The following is an 8979-nucleotide window of genomic DNA, read 5'->3' as shown; positions in this document are numbered from 1 at the left end:
AGAACAAGTTTTTTCTAAGGGGGTTGAGTGATATGCTCATGCCATGTCATAATCCATGTCGCAATTGTCGAATCCTTGGGCTGTTTTTTGTGGGGATGATCTCCTCACCGTAGAGTCCTATTTGGCAGACAACGTTAGGGAGACAAGACAGAGCCAACGCCTTTGTCCTTTTTGGGTTCGAAGTTTTGAAATGGGCTGATTTTTTGTGAGGGCGATCTCTATGGTGGGGAGATCATCCGCAAAAAAAAAAAAAATCCACCGTCGATTTTTTGTTAACCACTTTTGATAGGGTTAGAAGATTTAGACTCGGCTGATTTTTTTTTGTGAGGATGATCTCCTCACCATAGAGATCATCCTCAAAAAAAAAAAAAAAAAAAATCAGCCCAATATGAAACTTCTAAGCCTTATTGGACAAATTTTGTCTCCAAACATTGTCATGCCAATGTTGTTCGCCGAACAAGCATCCAATCTTTGTATCTGTAGGGGGTATGCCCTGTATATTAACTATTTCTTTATTTTTACATTTTAATTCTCTTGTTTGCTTAGCGAAAATACCAGCAAACATTTTTTTTTCGAAGATCATTTTGTAGTGAATAACATTTTCTTGACAATCATACACATTCTTATTTAAAAGAAAATTTTAAAAAGGAATAAAGCAATCCATTATTATTTCAAAAGATAGACAACAAATAAAAGGGAATTACAAAATTATACAAATAAACCACAAACAAAGAAAAACGATCCAATCAAACTCACATAGATAAATTTAGCTAAACTGCAAATCAAAACCAAAAAAACCAGAATACATAGGTAAAAGGCCTTCCAATATGGACTATTGGCATCATCAATGTATTCTAACCATATATAACTTGAACATTTTATGGGCTAGTGGTTGAAGGGGGAGGGGAGAGGAAAGGGATTGAAGGAATTGTGGTTGGGATGGTTGGAATTGTGGGGAATGTCGTCGGTATGGTGGGCAAAGGATTTGCGGGTAGTGGAGGCAATGTGACCTTTGGAATGGTGGGCATGGTAGGCAAGGTAGGGAGTGGAGGTAATGCAGAGTTAGGCAAAGAAGGCAATTGGGTGCTTGGCAATGGTGGCAAGGTCGGCTTAGGCAATGTTGGAATAGTAGGCAAAGGTGGTAACGTGGGCTTAGGGAGAGTGGGCACAACAGGTATGGTTGGCAAGGGGGGTGGCGTTGCTGCCTCAGGAGTGTCCAAGAGATGGCGGGCTGCCATGTTTAAATTGATGCATGACAGTGACAAAGCAACAGACAAAACTAAGATGAAGCGGTCACAAGAAGCCATGATTAGATGGGAATCGGTGATTTTTTGGTGTTTCGTTGAAGGAAAGTAAAGAATGCAAGTTATGTTGGGGTGGAGGACTATGGCAGTTTCTTGGGATTTTATAGATGGAGGTTTCGGAAGGGATATGGGATTTAGGTAGTTGGGTTGGTGAATTAGTCTTCATATGCAGTTGGTTCTAGCAAGAAAGGTCTTAAAGTTATGGGGTTTTGTTAGTTCACCATCCCAACAATATTGTTTCCCAAAATTGTCAAATAGTTGTGTTTAGGTAACTAGTTGAGTTGCGTTAAGTGGGTGAGACATATCTAAACAATAAGGGAGATAACCTATATTTTGAGTTTGCTAACATTGTTTTCCCATAACAATAAGACCATCCCAAGATGGTTTTAATTCCTTATTGGTGCCATACAAATTGGGAAGTTCTAAAAAAATATTGGTGTGGCAATAGAAGCTCTCTTGTTTTAAACTTTTAAGAATAATTCAAGACCATTGCACATGTTTGTTTTCAATAATTGTGGCTATTTTTTACTATTAATATGAGTTTTGCTGATGAAAATCTAATGTAGAATTTCATGTATACACGTTGCAATATTGTGTTTTTTCATAGATCATTTTCACAAGTCATTCAAAGTCTGTAACCAATTCCCTTTTAAATATTTATTATTATTATTTTCGATGATAGGGTGTCCGAACCGTAGGCCCAACTAGGGGGCAAGGCAATTGGCCTCTTAGAGCACCATATCTGCCTAAATCCACAGGGTACATGCAATACTCTACAAACCACACATACTAGGACAGCCAGGAAAAATCCATGTGGCCAACATGGGTGTTTGAACTCAAAACTTCTCCCTTTTTGGAGGGAGGCCTTGGCCATTATGCTCAATACTCATTAGCTGAATTGTATAGGTAGAAGTTGAATTGGATCGAGACTTTACATATGTTTGAATCCAAGAGTAGTATAGAGCCTAAGTAATGTAGTATTTGACAAGTAGTTTATCAGCTCTAATCAACAACGCATAGTTGAGTGTCTACCCATCCTTAGGCAGGGAAGGGCAGACCAGGGCAGGATTATAGGATAAATAGTCATATTATAAATTGAGAGTATATCTCAAGAATCTTGGAGTGATTGACCATGTCAATAACATTCTTTCTTAAAGGGATAATTTCTTATTATATAGGTATTTTCTGTTAATAGACCCATGGATCAAGAAGAAGGATAAATCTAAACCCTCTGTAATAAGAAAAAAGGGTGATGTGACTACGGGGTCGTTAAGGAAAGAGGTGGACTTATAAATTGAAAAAAGAGATCTCAAGAGAATGAACTTTGGGAAGGAATTAACATAACTCTTATCTATTACTTCTATTACTTCTATTACTTTCAATAATTTCAATTATAACTTGAGCGTCAAAGGGTGTTTGGCAAGTACCACACTGCTACCGCAGTATATTCATTAAGTAAGAGAGCTTATAACCAAAGAGATTTGAGTTGTCCAAGCTAAGCCAAGAAATTTACCCATAGAATTATTATTATAACTTTTTATTTGGCTCAATTGTTCAACTCTATTGAATTCGAAAAGCTTCATGTCAAAATTTGCTTTCTAATGGCATTTCCAAACAATAACTTTAAAACTTGACTTGACTCAATTAGATTTCGAGGTGACTCATCTCCGAAAACTTGATGGAACTAATTCAGCTTGTCAACTTCATGAATGTTGAGTCAATTCATTAAACTCAGTTGTTAGTTCAAAAGTGCATCAAGTCGGAATAGAAACTTGACCAAGTTATTTTGATATTTATTATATTTTGTGGGTATAAAATAATAAATATTTTTATTTATTTTAAAATGTTTATAAATTTACACATAGGAATGGAAAAATTAACAAAAAAATCGAACAATTATGTAATATATGTGCCTTATGTATCCCGAAGGGATTTTCGAGTCAAGGGATTGAATTAGAGGAGAGAGAGATAGGTTGGACGTCTACTTTCCACTGTCGTAATTTTTTGGCAGGGTTTTATTTTGGATAGTCAGGAAGGTTTTATAAAATTGTATAAAACTATTTTTGGAATTTTTAACCAAAATAACCTATCTTCAACCTCCTTAAAACCTTATCTTATGTCTTGAGATTTGAATTCCAATAAACAAATAAATAAAATTTTGAGGGTGAAGGGTAGAAATTTTATTATATCATGTTATTAATTCGTTAATCATCGATTGATTCATTAATTTGATAGTTTAATCGGTTAACCCTTAATTCAAAGAATTTTACAAATATTTGGTAAATTTCAGTTTTGTTTACTATGGTGGCAGATGGTGATGCCATAATAAATGTTGTTCCCATCTTTTCATTTTTTGTTGTTGGGGGGATACAGTGGTATTCCTGTAGACAGCGGGCCCTAGTACTGTATATGGTCTTGTTCCCAGTACATAGACCATTAGGCCTTATCCGACATACTAGTCCACTGGGTGATTGGGAGATTGTCCGCGCCAACTACCTTTGCTAGGGTGATAATAATCATGATCATTAAATCTTTATCCCAAAGACTTGGGGTATGTCGACAAATCATGTTCTTCCTATCAATTTTATCCAAAGTCATGTCTTGTCTTTTATCGTTGAAAGTGTGTATCTTGGAAGAATGTGGGTCTTCCTCGCGCTCTTTCAGTACATTTAAATTAAATTATGAGTCTTGAGGAAAAATCTACGGTTCGTACACATGCCACATCGTTGAGTTATTTTGTTAGAGTTGGGTTAGAAAATCATTAACACTTAAATTATATACATCTTCATCGGATTGATTTGGGACTTTAGACTTATAAATTAATGAATGTACTAGGTTTAAGAAGAACTTTTGATTAAAAAATTCCTTTCTTAGTGAATTTTCTTTCTATTTTTCAATTGCTTGGTATTCTGTATGAATCATCTAGTTTTTTAGACTCAACGAATCAATTGAGAGGTTGTTCTTCACCCTGCATCATCAGGAGGCCTTGGTATAAACCTTGAGAACAAGGTTTTTCTAAGGGGTGGTATGATCATGCCACATCGCAATCCATGTCACAATTGTAGAGTCCTTGGGCTGTTTTTTGTGGGGATGATCACCTCACTATTAGAGTCCTGTTTGGCAGACAATGTTAGGGAGACGACACGGAGCCAACACACGGAATGGGCTGATTTTTGTGAGGAGATCGTACTCACCAAAATTCAGCCCAATCTGAAACTTCTAACCCCATCAAAAGTGGTTTAGAAATATGGACCATCAATTTTTTACAATTAATTTGTAAACCACTTTTGATAGAGTTAGAAGTTTCAAAATGCGCTGATTTTTTGTAAGGATGATCTCCTCATGATAGAAATCATCATAACCAAAAATCAGCCTAATCTGAAACTTTTAAACCATATAGGACAAATTTTGTCTCCCAACATTGTCTTACTAACATTATCTGCCGAACTAGCATCCAACCTTTTTTATCTGTAGGGGGTATGCCCTGTACCTTAACTATTTCTTTATTTTAACATTTTAATTCTCTTGTTTGTTTAGCAAAAATACCAGCAAACATTTTTTTTTTCCAAAGATCCTTTGTAGTGAATAACATTTTCTTGACAATCATACACATTCTTATTTAAAAAGGAATATAGCAATCTATTATTATTTCAAAAGATAGACAACAAATAAAAGAGAATTACATAATTATACAAATAGATCACAAACAAAGAAAAACTATCCAATCAAACTCACATAGACAAATTTAGTTAAACTGAAAATCAAAACCAAAGAAACCAGAATACATAGGTAAAAGGCCTTCCAATATGGACTACTGGCATCATCAATGTATTCTAACCATATATAACTTGAACATTTTATGGGCTAGTGGTTGAAGGGGGAGGGGAGAGGAAAGGGATTGAAGGAATTGTGGTTGGGATGGTTGGAATTGTGGGGAATGTCGTGGGTATGGTGGGCAAAGGATTTGCTGGCAATGGAGGCAATGTGACCTTTGGAATGGTGGGCATGGTAGGCAAGGTAGGGAGTGGAGGTAATGCAGAGTTAGGCAAAGAAGGCAATTGGGTGCTTGGCAATGGTGGCAAGGTCGGCTTAGGCAATGTCGGAATAGTAGGCAAAGGTGGTAATGTGGGGTTAGGGAGAGTGGGTACAACAGGCATGGTTGGTGTGGGGGGTGGCGCTGCTGCCTCAGGAGTGTCCAAGAGATGGCGGGCTGCCATGTTTAAATTGATGCATGACAATGACAAAGTAATGAACAAAGCTAAGATGAAGCGATCACAAGAAGCCATGATTAGATGGGAATCGGTGATTTTTTGGTGTTTCGATGAAGGAAAGTAAAGAATGGAAGTTATGTTGGGGTGGAGGACTATGGCAGTTTCTTGGGAATTTATAGATGGAGGTTTCGGAAGGGATATGGGATTTAGGTAGTAAGGTTGGTGAATTAGTCTTTATATGCAGTTGGTGCTTGCAAGAAAGGTCTTAAAGTTATAGGGTTTCGTTAGTTCACCATCCCAACAATATTCTTTCCCTAAATTGTCAAATAGTTGTATTGAGGTAGCTAGTTGAGTAGAGTAAGTGGGAGAGCCATATCTAAACAATAAGGGAGATAAGCTATTTCACCAAGGTGTTTCATCTCTAACAAACTCATGGACACCTTATTTTATTATATGGAGCTACTAATATGCCACACCATGCAACTTTTATTTAGAATAATAATGAACTGATTATAAATTATATAAAAAAAAAAAAAAGTCACTCAACTACATAGAACCATGGATACTTTTCCTTGTGTAGTCCTAGGAAAAAAAATGGTTCTGTGCAGATGCCATGTCAGTTAAGTGATTTTTGAGTGTCATTTTTGGGGTCAGTTTTATCACGACTCTTTTATTTAAGAGCATCATGGCCAAGATGTGTTTTAATTCCTTATCGCTTCCATAAGAATTGGGAAGTACAAAGAAAATTTTGGTGTGGCAATAGAAGTTTTATTGTTTTAACAATAGAATCAAGATCTAAAAAAGTGTCCCATTCCTATAAAATAGGAACGGTATCTACATGATAAGTTTTGGTTGGTGTTTAAAAAAACATCGGGCTCTTAAACAAGCCGTGGACTTAGCCCTATGTGTTTTAAATCCTATCAAAACGTACCATGTAGACACCTATAATCGGTGCATCATTCTACGGCTCTTAACAATAATCCATGATGGTTACACCTGAGGACCAACTAGTTGCACACCAACCTTGAAAATAACTTTTTTGGTAACCTATATTTTAACTACTAATTGCACTACATTATTGGTAACGGTAAGATTTTACATGGTTGCGATCTTGTGTTTTTTCATGAATCATTGAAAGTCTGTAACCAATTCCCTTTTAAATTATTATTATTATTATTATTATTATTATTATATTAGGTAAAAGTCGAATAGGATCCGGACCCTACATGTGTCTAAATCCGAGAGTGATTTGACGGCTAAGTAAGGTAGGATTCGAAGCTACCCAAATGTGTAGTTCCTAAGGAGTTCATCAGCATAGCATAGCTGAGTTGATCTGAGTGTCTACCCATCCCTATGCAGGGAGAGGCAAACCAGGGTGGGATATATCTTTAAATTCAAATTGGGAGAATATTTTGAGAATCTTGGAATGATTGACAGCATCAATCACACTGTTTCTTAAAGGGATAATTCCCTATTGTATAGGTGCTTTTCATTAACAAGTTAGGGATCCAGAAGAAAGACAAATCTAAATCCCCTTTAATAAGGAAAGAAGGTGACATGACAAAGGGGGAAATTAAGAAAAGAGGTGGACCTATAAATAGAAATGGAGACCTCGAGAGAAAGGACTTTGGGAATGGAACATAAGTCTTAGTTATTATTTTCTGTAACTTCAATTCTAACTTTAGTGTCAAAGAGTGTTCGGAAGGTATCACACTGGTGCCCCAACGTATTTGTGGAGGAAAAGAGCTCTTCATAGAAGAGATTTGAATTGTCCGAGCTAAGCCAAGAAATTTACTCGTATACAATTATTTAGTATTGATCACTTTTTATTTGGCTCAATTGTTCAACTCTAGGGAATTTGAAAAGCTTGATTTCAAAATCAACTTACTAATGGCTTGTAATCATAGATTTAAAACTTGACTTGACTCAATTGGATTTTGAGTGACTCGGCCACCAAAACTAGATGGAACCAATTTGCCTAGTCAACTTCGCAAATATAATAGCCAATCCATTAAACTCGGTTTAGTTAGTTCAAAAATGCATCAAGCCTGATTGGAAACTTAACCAAGTTATTTTATTATATATTTTATCTTGCAAAGATCAAATAATAAATATTTGTATTTATTTTTAAATATTTTAAATTTACACATATACGACTGGAAAATTTGCAGAAAATCAAACAATTATACAATATAGCCTTATGTGGCCTGTTGGGATTATTCAATGATCATGTTTACACAGACAATAACGATAAATACGACACTACCTTCACAAAATCTAACTTACAAGAAGTAAGGATTTTAGAGAGAGGCAAGTGATTTAAAATCTCTTCCTTGGGGCATCTGCCCAACCACCAACTTTTTCCAGTGGATCATCGGCATGGCGGAGGTCAGGGATACTGAAAGATGGTAGACTTCCAATGGAACCTTGGGGGTAAGCTCACCAAAACTAGATTTTGAGTGGGGGTGGAACACAAAAATTAGTTCATATCACGACGATCTATATTACACGATCAGTTTTATTAACACATTGATGTTGAGAATGAAGAAGAGAAAAGATCTCATCAATAACAAAAAAAAAAATTGTCATGTAGATCTTCTATTTCACCAGGATTCATTAATTACTCTTTACAAATTTACAATGGAATAACTCGCGTTCGTTGTAAGATCATTGAATGAAAAGTTGGCAATAAATTTGGAGAGTTTGCTTTTACATGGAAACGAAGACCTTTGATACCTAATAATGGTTTGAAAAAAACGAAGGTGAAAAAGTAAAATCTAAGCGCATTTGGCACAAAATGGAAAATCGATTTTGATTCTGAATTGTAGTTTAGGTCCAACTTGATTTAATGAGGGCAACCACAAAAGTTACTGAGTGGGTCATTCCTTTAGTTTGTCCCATAAAACAAGAGCATCGGAAGAACTTGACTACACTGCACACTACGATACTAAACTATCTAACAGTAGTGCTCTTAATAACGAACTTAGACTCGAATAGAAAGCATGTGAAACAACTGCATAAACAAACCAAGCTTGACTCGAAAGCTTGGTTTCTCTTTAACAAATTGTTGTTCTAGCCACGAGCGATGTGTTAGGGTGAAAGTCATAGTGAACGTTAACGAACAGAGATGCACATGTAGAAAAGCCTTATGTGTCACTTGGGAGATTTGCAGCGTAGGAGTCAATCCAAAGAACGAGATGAGATGCCACCTTTGAACCATCTACTTGGCTCAACCTCTCAACCTAAGTTGTGATTCAATTATCTTTGACCTGGTAAAATGAGTTTCTAGTGGGCCTTCCCATGTATTAATTAAGCATTGATACAAACATTTAAGAGTTCAATTTTTATCGACGAATTTGAGGGAAAAAATATGCATTTCCTATGAAAATGTCTGGGGTCATCTACCAAATCCATCTGATCATCAATTACCCAAACTTCGACATAGTGAAGCAGCTAAGATGCAT

Source organism: Akebia trifoliata, chromosome 4 (genome assembly GCF_017979445.1).
Source record: "Akebia trifoliata isolate Shusen 1 chromosome 4, ASM1797944v1, whole genome shotgun sequence".
Lineage (NCBI taxonomy): Eukaryota > Viridiplantae > Streptophyta > Magnoliopsida > Ranunculales > Lardizabalaceae > Akebia > Akebia trifoliata.
The sequence above is the reverse complement of the archived record's forward strand: the minus strand, read 5'-3'. Positions refer to the sequence as shown.